This window comes from Apteryx mantelli, chromosome 16, assembly GCF_036417845.1.
Source record: "Apteryx mantelli isolate bAptMan1 chromosome 16, bAptMan1.hap1, whole genome shotgun sequence".
NCBI classification, from domain to species: domain Eukaryota; kingdom Metazoa; phylum Chordata; class Aves; order Apterygiformes; family Apterygidae; genus Apteryx; species Apteryx mantelli.
In genome coordinates, this window is record NC_089993.1 from 7,535,425 (window position 1) to 7,551,196 (window position 15,772).

Here is a 15,772-nt window from a genome sequence, read left to right on the forward strand (position 1 = left end):
TTGTGCCTGAAAGCTTCTACAGTTGTAAATTCTGTTGAGGAAATGCATACATGCAGTTCATATTCTAGCTCAGGGTGTATAGTCATTTAATTATTATACATCAGATAGTAGCTGATCTCACTAGCTACCTTTGTGAAAGGACATTGGAGTTGCTTCTGAAAGCTGGTCACCTTTAGTGTCAAAGACAGAGGTCTGCCCTAGTAGTGAACCTGCTTTTTAAAAAACGATAAAGCTGTAGTGTGCTAGTTGATGTGAGAAAGTATTAAAGACGCTGAAAAGTTACAGCCTTTACTAAGTTGAATGCTACCAGCTTTAAAAAAGAGTCAAGAATGTGAACTTAGTTATTCAAACCCAAATGATCCCCTTTTAGATTGTCTAGTGTAATTATTTTAGAGGATCTCTCAGTGTTAATACAAGAAACAAACAAAAAAATCATTTGTACAAATGACAAAACATTTGTATTGTACTGCATCAAAAATTTTTTGGCCTCTGGGTAAGAGGCCAGTAGTATGTAACTCTTTTTGTGGCAAGGTACAAGGCACTTTAAAGGCAACAAAGCTTCAGACTTCATGTATTCTTGAGAGTTTCTTATTCGGGTTTTATTATTTCACTGAAACACAAGTCAGTATTGGGAGCAGAATTCTCTAAGATGTCTTTATCTTCTTATGACTCTTATGCAACTCAGCAGTTTAAAAATTAAAACAGTTTGTGCGGGGAGTCAAAAGCATCAGAATTCTAATTCTGATGTTGTTTCTGGGGGTTTGAGTAATACCGCTTGCTAAAGTTTTCTTGGAGGAAAAAAAGTCTCAAATCTCAAAAAAAAAAAGATCTCAAGTATACTGTGGGTGACAGGATGTAGTGCCAAACTACTGTGCTAGCTGTTGAGCTACAATTCTGATTGTAAAACAACTTCTAATCTTATCTGGTTTTCCTCATCTGGAACTCTTTAAAAAAACAAACAGGCTAAAATTTTTATGCCATCATCAAGTATGCAAAGTTAAATTTTAATTTTCCAGGTTTAAGTGAAAATATGCTGCTTTTGAACTGTGGTGCTCGTATATAATTTTACTTTACAGAGGAATTTTTTAATAGCGTACTCAGAATGGCTGGACTTTGAAATGTGGCTTAGTTAACTACCAGGTTTTTAGGAATGCATCCCTGACTAGATCTGGGGAGGGAGGTCGGCTGGATGGTAGCGAAGAGACTGAGTAATGACTCTTTAAGCAGTACTACCTGGCACCTGCTAAAATACATCAGCAGAACCCAGTTTAGCCTTGGCCTGGGTGTGATGTGCCCTTTCCCCGCTTCCCCGTTCAGCTCTACGTGAGGGAGACGGTGCTGCGAGTGGGTCGTGGAGATGAACGCCTTCCCGCTCAGCGAGACCGCCCCTGAGCCGCAAGAAGAGCCTGCCGGCGTGGAAAAACCTGCCGTTGCTTCCTTTGGTTTATAGAGCGTTCATATGCTGTGCTGCTTCCCTTATTGTAGCCTTCTGAGTCGGCTGACAAATTTGCGTTCAGTTTCTTTGGTTCAAGTCTCCTCTCTGTTATCCATTGCCAGTGCAGCTTTTGGATGCACGTGCTGTTTGTGAGCGTGGATCCTGCCGTCGATCAGGGTGTCTTTCTTGCGTTTCCTTTCATCTGTTTCGCCATCTGCATGTCGCTAGCACTGGAGTCTGTCTTTTTTTTTTTTTTTTTTCCTTCCCCTGAAGCCTAGGGGAAACCTAGGAAACTAGACTGCCTGTGGTATCAGTGTGAATGTGTTGCCCACTTCCGTTGGTCTTTCCACACAGCTTTCCAAACTCTTGAATATCTCTTGGTGAAGCCTCCTGTCTCTGTAGTCTTGTCAGTGCCGGTTTGTTTCAAAAATAATTGGTTCGGTGGTGTTGATTAGAGCACTAACATCAATAATGAAGCAGTAGTTGCTATTGTTTTCTTTGTTGTGTCTTAGATCTGTTTTGAGAACACTTAGTCCTGTCTGTCAGTTCTAAAAGCAAGTGCTTTGATGAAGACCATTATAGCTTTTTAGCAGGTCTAGTAGCCCGTATGCTAGCCTGTTGTTTGAAAGACCTGCTCACAGGGAGAGGGAAGCTGGAAGGGAGGACAGGATAAACTGAAAGAAAAAGCGAGGAGAGCATCTGTCCCGGCAGCGTTGTCAGCTGGCATCTTAGTCTGAAGTGCACAGGTTACTTCAGATAGATTGGATGGCTATAAAACACTGCGATATATTTATGGTTATGGAATAGTGTTATCAAAGAATGTGGATTCCAGCACATAGTTTTCTTTCTGTGTTTTTTTTTTCTGAGGATTTTTTGTAGTTTTTTTTCCTTGCATGAAACATTGGTTTCATCACTGCCTTCTCACAGAAAAAAACAGTGGGTGTTTGGAAAAGAAATTAGCAATGATGTTTTCATAATGTTTTATTTTTGATGTTTGGCTCAATTTTCAAGCTTCCATCTGTAAGCTTCAGCAAGCTGCTAATGGAAATTTGTACCCTGGTGCTGGCTGGTTTCATGCTATCTTCCTTTCCTGTAATCTTGCTATTAAATCACCCCTTCCTCCTTCCCCTTCCTCCTCCAGCAAATGAAACAAACCTACAGCTGTTTTCAACAAGAAGTTGCCTCTTGGCCTTGCAGCACTTTTTCTGAATGAATGAAGTAATGCAAGGAGATAGGCATGCAGAGGCCACTGAGAACAGAGAAAACAGGAAAGAAGTAGTTTGCAGGGAAAGGAAAGAATAATATCCCTCATCTGTATTTGTATAGCATCAAGCTCAATCTTGATTTAAGGTCCTCGAACATTAGAACATTATGCCAATTTTTGCCTCCTGTTTTATCGGCGGGTAGAACGTGTGAAGATTGGCAGCATACCTTGGCAGTGAACACAAGTGAAATCAACTAGTGTATTTTAAATAGACTGATCTGAGAATAATGCAAAAATATGAGGAAATAAAGTAAACAATGACATATAAATTAAATATTTGAATCAACTTTGGTGTACTTTATTAGCAGTAATATTTTTTTTGTATTATGTTTCCACCAAATATAACCTGTCTGTTAGCCTTTCTTTATGTTAGGTGCCTAACATGTGAACAAATCATCTTGTTCTGTCACCTCTGTTTCTGCCCCTTGCGTGGATGATGCATTTTCGTACCAGATGCTTGCCTGATACTAGTGCTGGGACGTACACAAATAAAAATTAGGATACTGGGAGTAGGATGGAAGAAATAAGTTTGTAGTTAATCATTTTGAACAGTTCACTGCCTAAGTCTGAGGATAAAAATGATTGCCTCACTGGGAATTGGAGAATACTGCAGGTTAAAGAGCTGTTTAGAAGCCAAAACAAACTACTTTTGCACGACAGGATGGATTTCAGGCATAAGATGCTTCCTGGCAACAGGCCAGAGCATAATCTGACCACACAGTGCAGTGGACAGGGTAAAGGCCATGACTTCTGAATTCTTAGCAATTCATCATTTAAGGCTAAGCATGCTGCTGAGCACGCTGACAGTGACAGTCCCCAGGCAGCAGGCAGGGGGCGGATGCATTTTACCTCTAGTATCTCACCTCAGCGTTCTCGCATCCCATCTCCAGTATAAAGCAAAACTTGTCTTTTGCTCCACAATTACTGCTGCAGTGCAGCTTCTTGGAAAGCAAAACAGGATTACACAGTCAGGGTGTGCTTGTGGAGGTGGAAAAGGAGAGGATGGATTTGGCTCAGATTGAAGGGGTAGGTGAATTCCATAGTCCCTGTTGGAAATTCCGGCATAACTGCTGTAAGGTGGTGCTTTCTACCTTGGCTTGTAAAAAGCAGCTGAAAAAAAACGTAAAAAAGGGCCTGCTTCTGTTGTTGAGAGAGGGAGTGCTGGCAAATAGAGATAATGGCAAGTAATGCTAGGGGTTTGATTCATAATGTTGTGGGGCCTTTGCCTGGGAAGAACTTTATGATCCCAGCAACCATCTGTGGATTGCAGTAATTATAGTTAACAAATATTGATGTGCTTTTTTGCTTCCAATTTTGAAGTTCAAAATGCCAATTCTTTTTGGAGTGCCTTTTAGCAGTAGCAGGAGATAGGAGACCACTTGTTTAAGTTCTCATCAGTATTTATTTTTACACGGCCAAGAAAGTCGTTGCAAAATACCCCCTTCTGATGCTAACTGCAAGATACTCATTTTTAATTTGTGGGTACAAGTTGGACCATTATGCCATTGCAAATGAGTCTGGAGTTTGTTCTTCTGCTCCTCTGTAGATTTTGACATAATGGCACTGTTCAGTCAAAATAATAGAACTGATTATGAACATGAAGTGTAGATGATGTTTCAACCTTGCCCCCAGGATGGTGGCTGCGTTGGTTGGACTTCTTGCTCCATGTGCTACTTGGTTATTTCCTTTCACTAGTGCACCTTATTTTCTCTGGGTTGAATTTGTGACTACACTGGATGTTCTGAAGGGTTATATGGTGGCTCCTCTCCAAACTGGGAAGTCCTTTGGTATGGATAGGGGATGAAGCCATGCAGATAACAGGAGAGCAAGATTGAAAGTGGAGATTTTTAGAAGACAGGCTAAGATGGTGCTACCACCCTTGTAAAGCATAGGATAGGGCAGGTTTCTTGACAAATCCAGGAAAGCAGCAGAATGACTAACCCCATACCAGAGAGGCATGTTGTCATTAGTAGATTAGCAGATATGCAGCTTCTGAATGCCCAGAGCAAAGGCAAAGAAGAGGGGGAAAAATACACTCTGAATGCTACCATAATTACCTTTTCACTGCCGCAGTATCCCTCTTAATAACTATTTTTTTGTGGTCATGTTTTTTATGTGGGTTTGGTTTATATAGAAAAAGCCAGATGTACCAAAAAATGAAATAATTGCCCATGCAGTTCTTCAAACCTTTTGAAACCAGGCTGGAGCAGAGGCAGACAGAGGAGAGTAGAAGAGGGGAAAGTTCTACTAGAAAAAACTAGAAACACAGAAGGCAGAAAAGCAAATAAGAAGAAAAGGGAAGACAGGGAAATGAACACTTTCTAGGTTGAGCATATAGAATTCACTGTCTGATGTGTGCATCTATGTCTGTCTTTTCAATCTGTGAAGGTCTTGTGTAGTTCAAACATAAAATGTCTTTCTGTATGATTTTTATATTCGGGTAATCCCGTCTTTCTGAAATCCCTGGGCTAACTCTAACAAGCAAAATAACAAACTTCTGTGAGTTTCAAGGTTGGTTTCCTTTTTAGATTTCCTTTCTTAAAGTTCATCCTTGCTGTATGCTGAGAAATCAGTCCAGTTCATGTAAAAGATTTTTAAGTAAACTCAAAGTTGGCTTAGTGAGACTGTAATTTCCCATTTCTGGATGGAACACTTGTATAAAGCGTCTTAGGGGTAATTAAATTATACTTTCACCACTCGTTCCTACCACTGATCTTGCAGCACAGAGGCACACGCAGAAAATGTGCAGGGGAGAGCATGTCCCAGAACTATCTATTACATGTTGGGAAACAGCCCTTGGGTCTAATTTTATTGCTCTGAATGGAGAGGGGAGGAGAAAGGGACTGTTCTTTAAATCTGGTCAAAATCCATATGCAACCTTGCATAATTGATCCTCTGTGTTCTGATTAGTAAGCAGGCTTTGCAGGCTTGCAGCAGCATTCCTTTTGTCTCCCGTGAAACTTCAACCTCTGATTATCGCTCCCAGCTGCTGTCACTAGTTAACAGAAGAAAGGGAAAAGGTGCAGACTGCGATAATACTGACTCAGTACATCTAAAGGCTAAAAAAGGATATGGAGTTAGTAACTTCCAAGAAGAATTATCTGATTACTGTTAAATCTTGCAGTTGCCCTGATGTTATGAAGATAATTTTTGAGAGATAAATATTTATTTATTTATTTATTTTTACTTTATTTTTTGAGCTGCTGCTACAAGAGTGCTCTCCTGGTGTGTCTGAGAAAGGTTAAGTAGGACTGGAGAGTGGAGGACAGCACTGAAGAACAGTGATCTGCTGTCCCGTTGTACTAAAGCTGCTTACTGTCATGTGCTGTTACTGAAAGATAAATGTTTCTCTTAATATGTAATAAAGAAACAAACCGAACCGAACTAATAGCTCCTTGTTTCTTGTTCTTCAGGCTGAATACAGTCTGCGTAGTAACTTGGGGGGAGCTGCATAAAATTACACCAGCAATTGACTTACCTCAATCTCTTTTTAATAGAGCAGTCTCTCCTAATGTTCATTAGTGCCTTTCTGACAACGTTGAAGTACTGAGATAGGCTTGTCTGACAGTGCAGAAATGTCTGGTTTTCCTCTGACAGCCGTATTAAGAGGGATAGCTGCTGCCCTCTGCCCCCGGAAGGCTTATATTGAGATGTCTTTTCCTGTCCTTGTCATAGCACTGGTGCAGTATTTGACAGAAAGTGCAGTCTCCTAGCTGTCCCACCACACTAAGACTAGTGGTATTGCCAGCTGATTTCTTACTTAATATTCATAGTTATAGTCCATATTTGCAGTATACTTCCGTACAGCACCCACAGATGTTCCTCATGGGAGTTAGATTACTTGCAAAACTGCAGAACGTCCTTTCGTTATCTTGATTGCTGAAAACGAGTTGAGTTGGCAGAGAACTGCTTTGGAAAGCTCCGCGAGGGAGGTGAGGCGCGTTGTGCTCTCACGCTCCGGTGCTGCTAGGGAAGCTGGCTTCAGGTAGTTCCTGCAGGAGTGCGGTCCTCATGCAGACTTTCAAAACATGTTTGGAGTGTGTGTGTGTAAGTGGATGTTCCAGAAAATGTTGTTTCCCAAACCCTTAAAAATTGGTTGGTTTTCCGTTCCTGTATTAGCCTGTCTGTAATTCCAATCCACTCTGCCTAGCCACGTGAGATGTATTAAATTGCAAGAAACCTAACAGAAGTACAAAGTTCTCTGCTATTTGTGACTTTTAGCAATATAACACACGTTGTTTGAAGAGATACAAGGATCAGTGTGATTTTAATAACTGACTGTCTTGTTTGACCTAAGACTTTTTTCCTTCGCCTATGTCTGCTTAAATATCTGGCAAGCATGTATCTGCTGTAACTCTCCAGTCTTAAAACCTGTCACCACGTGTTCGATGGAACAAACTACTGCTTATGGGAAGAGGTGAACTCTCTGGGAATTGAGGAACATCCATTGTGTCAGTCTGATTACTGGAGAATAAGTCTTTTGCTTGATGAAATGGAAATCGTGAGTATCTTATGTGATTTTTAGATAGGCTGGTGTGGTATCCTGGGTTTGAGTGGCTCTTGCCCTCCATTTATGCAGCATCTCTGAGCATCACAGTTACCTGAGGGTCCTTCAGCAACGTTTCTTGATTCCAGCTCCCTTTTCTCTGACCCTAGTATATAAGCTGGACTTGCTCAGCTCTTAGTAGAAACTTTAATTTTTATAAAGACTTGGCCAGCATTACCAGCCTTCCCCAAACTGACCAAGGTTTATTAATTATCTAAAAACAACATATAGAGTCTTCAAATTCATAGAAAACCATAGCTTGTATGTAGCAGACTGCAAAGACAGCACTCGGTCTGTTATGTGGATGTCATTGTTGTCATTAGATTACAGGCTGCAGCCCAGGCGTACCTCAGCTAGGCTTAACCACTGAGCTTAGCCATGCACACGCTAATGTACTCAGTGCAGTCCGATCTCCCTCATCAAATCTGTGTCCAGGTATTTGGTAGCTGTGTGAAGAGCAGTAATGTGGAAGGCTCATTATTTCTGTCAAATGGGCAATATATAAGGAGGAAATATAGTTTATGAAGTAGCCTTGTGTTTTTTGTTTTTTGTTTTTTTTTTCCCAAATGGGTGATTTTCCAGTACAGATTTTGATCCTTGGTAGGTGATTCAGATTTTTTTTTTTTTCCTTCCCCTACTCTGCTTCTAAATCAATAAGGTGCTTTGGCTCATTCACTACTTCAGGTTTGTGAATGGGCCCAGTGGTATTAAAGGGACTACTTGAGAAATATGTATCTTGCTGAATCAGACTGGTAGTAGTTTCTTCGTCCATCTGGAGCCTGAAAAGAAATTTTGAAACATTCTGGGGAATTTAGCCACAGAATCTGTTGAAATTGGCACTGAATATATATTTATTTTTTGTACACTGCTTTGAAAACCTGCCCAACTGTTATTCTTTAACTTACTCCTGAACAATCAGGCAATAATGGGACTTTCTGAATAGTATAATCATCATATATTCATCATAATCTTGCTTGATTCCAGTATCTCCTTCCTTCTTCTCCTCTACCTCTCCCCAAATGTGAAATTCTCCTATCTGATGGGTATTAAAGTAGCTTGTGTCTAAAGAACTTTGGCACTTGCACTTCTAAATCAGATTTTTTGTTTTCCCCTTTGCCAGTGTGTGTTATATCGCATAGTTACTGGTTCTGAAGTGGTGCAGATCAGGTGTGTCCTCACATACGTTCAGCCTCAGGCTTTGTAGCATGGGCATCTATCCACCAGAAGAAATCCCTCAACTTCTAGTGTTTTTCATTGCAGTAAATTTCCTTGTGTCTGCAAGGTTTTTTTCCCTTTCAAAGGGGAAAACCATCTCCATAAGCTTAGTGTAAATTTATTGAATGTGCCTGGGTGGGAAACGCTCTTCTGACCAGCCACAGATGGGAAAAGCTGCAATGTGTTGGGCGTACTGCAAAACTAAGCAATCCTAGTCTTTCCTTTTATTTTCTCTTGGGCCCTTCATGGTCATCCTTTTTGTCCAAATAAAATTCTTATCTGTCTCTCTTAAAAATCTGAGCAGGTGATTTAATATTTAACTTCTAGTCAACATTTTATAGTCTTCCTTTATGTTTTCTTCCAACTGTACTGAAAGATTTCTTAATATATTTTAAAGGTAAGCTAGTGATTACATCATTTGCAGTTATCGTAGATGATTAATGTGAAAGTAACAAAGTCATAAACTGTGCTTTAGAAAAACATAATTATGCCTGTAAACCCATTAGCTTAAGCAATGTTACACATTTGTAATGGGAGGCAGTGTTGGACTACAAGCCTCTGTACCTCTACCTTATTCTCCACAAAACTGCGATAGCCAGCTGTCAATGCCCTCTATTAGTGGTAGCAAGACCAAAGTTTAGAAGCTGTGCCAGCAATACGTTTCTGTCTCTTAAAACAGACATCTGGTTCTTAGCATCGAATGGCTGATGAGGCAGATAGCCCCTAAGGCCTTGCATCCCTTCCCCGTAGCAGCCCTCAAGGCTGGTTTCCAGTATCAAGAGCAAGCACTGGCAGAAGTATCTGTCTATCTACTGTTTTGTTTTATGGGGTGCCTTTTTATACAAGACTCCTGCGTTAGTGTATCTTTGACTAGTTGAAATCAAATCGCTGTTCACAGTACTTGAAAGCTGATTTGACACTCCAGTTTAATGCTTATTCCTTTTCTGACAATGGCAAGCACTTGAAATGGGTGTTGCTTTTCCCCCTCATAAAAGTTTGGGGTTCTCAGGGCCTGCTTCTTAGTCTTGTGGCAACTGAGCTTTTTGAAGGAGGAATAGAATATGGTGCTGAATATCCTGGCATGCCTTGCCCTCTACTTTTTGATACTAATGTCTTCTGTCCTTGTTTCTTGCGGGTGTATATGATGTTTAGGATTTTGACATTTAGTCTCTCCCCCTAAGAGCTGCTATTTCTGGCTACTGAGTTTTGCTCAAGTGCTGTAGCTTTGTGTGTTGTTTGAAATGCTTTGTTTTTCCTAACAATTTGTAGCATATGCTTTCTAGTGTGTCAGCCAGTGATTAAAGGAGGTTGTAGGGTTCCTATGTGGAAATTTCTGATCATTTGCAGTGAAATCCAGCAGTTGATCATCTAGTTAAACCTTACATTGCTTTCAATAAAATCGAAACATCCTTTACGCTAACCTTGTGCTTTTACTTGGTATCATGGCCCAATTTTGCCAGCTCCTGATCCCCTTTTTGCCTTGCATCATCCTTTTATATTTTCAGAATACATAGCATTGATACATAAAAATATACGCAAAAGTGGAAAAACATGCTTTTGAATGAGCATCCTGCTACAGCAGATTATTTTCTAACAGTGGAACGTTGTGTAACGAGTCTTCCTTGGGGAACTGCATGCCAAAGCAGATTGTATGGTTTTTGTGGCTGGCTGGCTGTGTCCTTTCCAACGGCATGCTATTGAAACAGACCTCATTACCAACGTGCTCTTGATCAAAACAAATCGAAGTCAGTGATTTCTTGTTATGATCCATAGTTTTGTGAAATGCACATTCTTAATACATCTTAAATAAGTGTTTAGCAGTTAGAGTTACCCTAAATCACTGAAATAGGAATGACTGGGACTTCTGAGTTCTTTGCCTTGCAGCAGAACTTCACAACTTCATTGTTACCTCCTTGTGCATCCAGCCTGTGAGGTTGAATAAATACGGACAGAGGAAAGCGGCCCTGTAAACTAAGGGGCTGAGAGCAGCCGTACATAGCAGCAGGAACGTATGTTCCACCTAAGAAGATACAGTTCAGTGTTGACCCATTTGATGCAAGGATTAAAACAAAAGAGAAGGTAAAATAAAAGTCTCTAGTACTGAATTAGTCTTTAAGGTCTTCAGAGTGTGTTTCCAAGCAATTGCACACTGCCTAGCATGACGGGGCACTGCGCTGACTGGAGTCTCTCAATGATGTTGACATATAATTAGCACCACTGTAGTACTCCACAGTGTTTTTCATCCAAGATCATTTTGCTTAACAAGTTTAGCCTTGTATCGTATAAGGTAGCAGTCAGTAGAGGCATAGGAATTTCTCCATCATAACACGGTCTCCTGAGAGTGCACCCTTAGGAGCTGTGATCCTGGTTATTCAGCTTATTAGGGTAGTAATAAATTGCTGACATGGTACATTTCCATTGGATCTAATGTTTTCTGTGTGGTGAATATAAATATTTCCAACTCTTCTCAGTCTTTCCTCCTTTACTTTGTGATATGTCCTTGAGCTAACCATCTGTCTGAATAGGATTATTGCTCTTTCTGTGATAGATTAGCTAGTTAACAAGTTCATTTTAAAATCAACAGTTTACTTTACTTTTTGGCAACCAGTATAGGCCAGTTTAAATAAGTCATTTATAGTCAGGGTTACAGGGCATGGGATAACTGATATGTTTTAAAAAACAGTCTGTGTATGTAATTAATAACAGATTTTAAATTATGAAGTAGTGTGAGGGATCAGCATCAGTCTTTGTGGATCAAATCAACAGCTTATTACTTGGAGATTTTATGGTGTCTGTCTTATAAATGAATACAGTCTGGGCTCCTTCCTTGAAAGCTGCTGGCAGTCACAAGGATCTAGGACAACAGGCTCAGGAGAAGGGAACCAAAAGAGCCGCATCCGATTCCCTTCGTTATTGGTGTTGCAATATTTTTGTTAGCAGTTTGTCCGCAGAGTGATCGATTGTCCATTTAGTCCAGGAGAGCTCTGGAGAGCAATGTAGCAACTTTAAACCGTATACTCCTGCAATGAATTTAAATTGGCTGCGTGGATGTTAGCATCGCATCTGTTAGTGTGTAAATTATATGTCAGGATAATATTGCAGTGGGGAGAGACTGCGGAGTGTGCTTGGACCCTCTGTGTCCCTCATCCTCTGGTGTTTGAGCGAGCTGGTCACCACAGTCGCACTCATCATCTGTGCTGGTGCTGCTGTCCCACGGAGAGAGGGTGGCGGAACAAAGTGCATCGCTCTCATCGCGGTTCACGGCAGTGTCGGTCCTGGAGCCTGAGCTGCCAGGGATCCTGGCTTCTTCCTTTAAGCGTCGCGTCCTCCGTCTTTGTGCCTCGCTTCTCTCTGCCTCTTGCTTCTAATATCTTCCTTCTCCCTGCCTGCCCTAAACGCTTCCCTGCACCGCGGCCCGGTGTCTGGTTAGCCGCGGCAGCCCGAGTCCCGCTCGCTCGGGCCGTTCTGGGCTCGAGCTGCGCTGCTCCCTCCCCGTTACACCGTGTGCGCGAGCGCTTCAGGGCAGGGCGGCTGCTCGCGGCTCCGCAGGGACGCCACGACGTCTCTGCACGTAGCGCGGCCGCAGCGTTCGGGATGGGTAGCAGGAGCCGGCGGCCCCCGCGTCGTGCCTGCGCTTGGGCCTCTCCTGCTGGAGCAGGCGGCGCGGCTCTGCCCCGCCCCGGGGCCTCGGAGCGGCTCCCCTTCGGCCGGGAGCGCATCCCAGCTCGGGTCGCCTTAACCTCCCCATTACCGCGCTGCGTGAGCCGCCATCTCTCTTGTGATAATTGCAGAGTTCCTCCGTGATTTTCACTCGGTGGTTACCACGGCAACCGCGCAGTGGCTGGGCTGCAGCGCTGCGGCGCTGGTTTGAAGGGAGCCGGCCGGGCCTTGCGCTGCGCGCTGGCGCACGGCTCCCGCGGCCCCCCCCCCCCCCCGCGCGGGCGCCATGGCAACGCGGCCGGGGCGCCCCAGCGCGCTTCCCGCGCGGCCGGCGGCACGCGGGCCTCTCCGCCGGGCGGGCGACGTGGCGGCGGCGGCGGCGGCGGAGTTTCTGCTTCGCAGCGAGCATGAGCCCCCCTCTTGTCTCGCGTCCCCGGCAGCGCTCCGTGCGAGGCGATGCCGCGGTGCGTGCTGCTTTTTGTGCTCCCTCTGTCTGCGCAGAAGGTGAAGGAAACGGAGAGAACCCTGATTGTCTTGTAATACTTGTGTGCCCCGGTGTTACCCTCGTGCTATTTGCAAAAATAGAATGAAGGGTTTTAAAGGCAAAACCTGTCTATTCAGTTTCCACAGTTCCTGAAAACTAAGCCATTCTGGCTCTGTATCTCAGCAGTTTATTTTTAGAAACCTGTTGAGAAGGCCTTCAGACGAACTCAGATGAGCACGAGTGAATGGGCCACGTCTGCGTGGAAGGAAGCAGAGAAGCGTTGACCGGTGTGAAGTGAGCTGGGCACGCTTCGCCTCCGGATTTGCGTGAGTGCAAGGCAGTTTGCTGGAGCTGGTTTCCTAAACGAGGTGGCATTCTTCCCTCCCTCCCTCCCTCCCTCCCTCCCTCCTCCCCTCCCTCCCCCGGCCGAACTGCGGGATACCGCTAGGATTTTCCTCCCGATGATCCCTGTTCTTGCTGCTAGCCATCACGAGCAGTCGCTGAAGGGAGCAGACGGCAGTGATGTTTCTGAGGAACGCGGCCGGCAGCAGCCCGCTCTGAAGCGAAGGGCAGAGTGGTGTTTTAGGCTGGCAGCGGAGCACCGGGAATTCCCGTCCAGCTAATGTGAGTGTCTTTGGCTTCTGCGCGTGTGTTTTAGGGGCTGACACAGCTGTCGCGACGAGTCTTTCGGGGGTGTCTTCTGATGCGTCCTGCATGACGACAAACAGTCTAATTCCTGGAGGGGGATGGTTTTCTTTGTCTGTTTAGGGATGAACGCGTGTCTCTGTGTATGTGTAGGCATGTGAACATAGCATACACATGTTTAGAAACGTCCCTGTCGCGAGTATGTGTGCGCAGCTGCTGGTTTGCCGGACCGCTTGCAGCAGAAATCCCCCTCGTGCGTCTGCGTTTCTGTGTCTTCAGATGAAAAGCAGGTCACCTTGAGAAGCCAGAGCACTCTCAGATTTACGATGTTTGCCTTGTTTTGATGGTTTGGTACAGCCTAACTCAGAGTGAGCTATTTTACATTTTGGGGAAAGAAAAGAATAAATTATGCTTTTAAAATACATTTTATTTAGTGCTATTTATCTAGCCATTTTCATGACCTCTTAGGAGGCTATGGTGGGATGCTGAAGGAGTAAAATTTTAGAAGGAATAAAATCGAATTTCCTTGGAGGAAGCTTCACTTAAAGGTATTTAGTAATACTTTAATTCTTACAAAACTACAGAATGTTTGTGGAGCAGCTAATCTAAAAAGCACATCTGTATCATGACTTCTGTTGTTTAACCCTTTGAAAGCTGGCCTGTTTGGATATGGGAAATATCAGGAAAGTAGCAGTCAGGTTTTGGATGTATTGTTGCCATCTTCATTTAGAAAAAAAAAGAATTAAAAATACGCAGGCTTAGAGAGAGAGATTCTTATGCGTAGCTCAGTAGCAAAAATGGTATACTGAAATATCATACAAATGTAATTTTACTATGTGAACTATTAAAGAATGAAAAGTTATTTTTTTAGTTTCATATAGCAGATTAACTTAGTTGTGCTTGGGTGTTTTTTTTTTTTTTTTTTACAAACGCATTTATACACACACTTTTAACATACAGCTTATGCCAGTAAGATAGGTATTTCTAGTTACGGCTCTGGAATTTGTCTAATTTCTAGCAGATGCTTTCAAGACCACATTTTTCTTAGCAGTCCCAGTAGTTCTTAAATGAAAGATGAGTTGCTGAAAAGTTTTGGTGTCATCTGAATCCTGGTGTGCCATAACTGCGTCATTCCCATCTATTTATGCTCATTGGAGTATGGACCAGGAGTCAGTTGTTTGTTGGAGGGATGGAAAACAGAGGGAGGAGGAGATGCATCCATATCCCACCGCCAAACCCACCTTACAAAACATGTAAGGAGGAGGACCTGGAACCATGATTGTAATGACACTTCTAACTACAGATGATTTTTTTTAAACTTGATGGAGGGTCTGAAGGCATTGGTACAAAGCAAAGGGGAAGACGTATGAAGTCATCTTTGCTGTTCTAGCTCTGCTGCTGATTCAGCTTTGACCTAATTGTTTGTCTGGTTAGTCAGGTAGGTATTGCTACGCCATGGTGGGTAATGTACAGTACGGATTTCCAAAACGGGAAGAGCTGTATAGACGCGGGTATTGTCTTGTGCATTGTGTCTTGCTTTGGGCTTTTACTGCTGTTTTCAAAACTGAGACTGATTTGAATGCCAGATGAATGTAGAAGGATAGAAGGTAGCTTTGTAAAAAGCCAGTTTATTGGAGAAGACGTATACTATCCTGTAATATTCACTGTTCTGCTGAGACGTGAAAGACAAAACCAGTCTCCCCATTTCTGTCCTTCTGAACAGTAGTGGGAGTGTTTGATCCTATTGGTGTCAATAAATAAATAAGCAACCATGAATAACAGAAACTTGAGCTTTACTTGTAGCTATGACAACTGTGTCCTTGACAACTTCAGTACAATTATGGAGATTCCAATTACATCCTGTTCCAGAAAGCTTGTAAGGTTATTAGATGCATAAATGGGCAAAACCAACTGCCAACTTTTGAAATGTCATTGTCTTCTAAAAATCCATTTTAGTGACAGATACCTGTTTCCATTTGCAGATAGCCATCACTTGCTACGTTCTCAGTGTTGCTTAGTGATAAATGCTTTGGTGAACTGTACTCTCCAAGGACAAACTTGCCATTCGCTGGTAATAGGCAATTTTTGCTCTGATTTTTTTTTTTATTGTTGTCTGTGGAATTTCTAAATGTTTGAGGAGTCTCAAGGAGTCTCTTTTCTATACGTGGGTTGTCTTGTAGGAGTCCAGCAGGCCTCCTCTGCAGAGAATGTCTCAGTTGTAGCAATCCTGATATGTAGATTTGACTTTATGGGCTGTTTGTGACCACCTTTGCTTTTGAAGTACAAGGCTGTGATCTTTGGTTGGCCAAGTTGGGTGAGGAACAGCTTCCTTCTCTTTTCTGGGTTGTCCCATGAGGGTGGTGCTAGATACTGTCCTTCTAGAAGTAAAGGATTTTGGCTCAGGTTTGTGCTGGGCATGTATAAGCACTGGATGGAAAGTCTAATGCTAGGCTTACGTGAATACTAGATGGAAGGTTTCATGCAGTTATCACTTAAAAGGACTCTCCTACTCCCACTATGATT

General features: G+C 42.9%; 1 protein-coding gene across 3 annotated transcripts in view; it reads left to right on the forward strand.

Annotated features, from left to right (window-relative positions):
* ABAT (4-aminobutyrate aminotransferase) overlaps positions 1 to 15,772 on the forward strand; it is a 70,547-nt gene that overhangs the window by 4,510 nt on the left and 50,265 nt on the right. Inside the window, exon 1 of one of the 3 annotated variants that reach the window (XM_013940223.2) lies at positions 12,764 to 12,930. The exons of 1 other annotated variant lie outside the window; for it this stretch is intronic. The gene's annotated coding sequence lies outside the window, so the exon portion shown is untranslated. Of the gene's footprint in view, positions 1 to 12,763; positions 12,931 to 13,188; positions 13,229 to 15,772 lie in introns of those variants that run through there. One more of the 3 variants, XM_013940222.2, reaches the window with a different exon arrangement.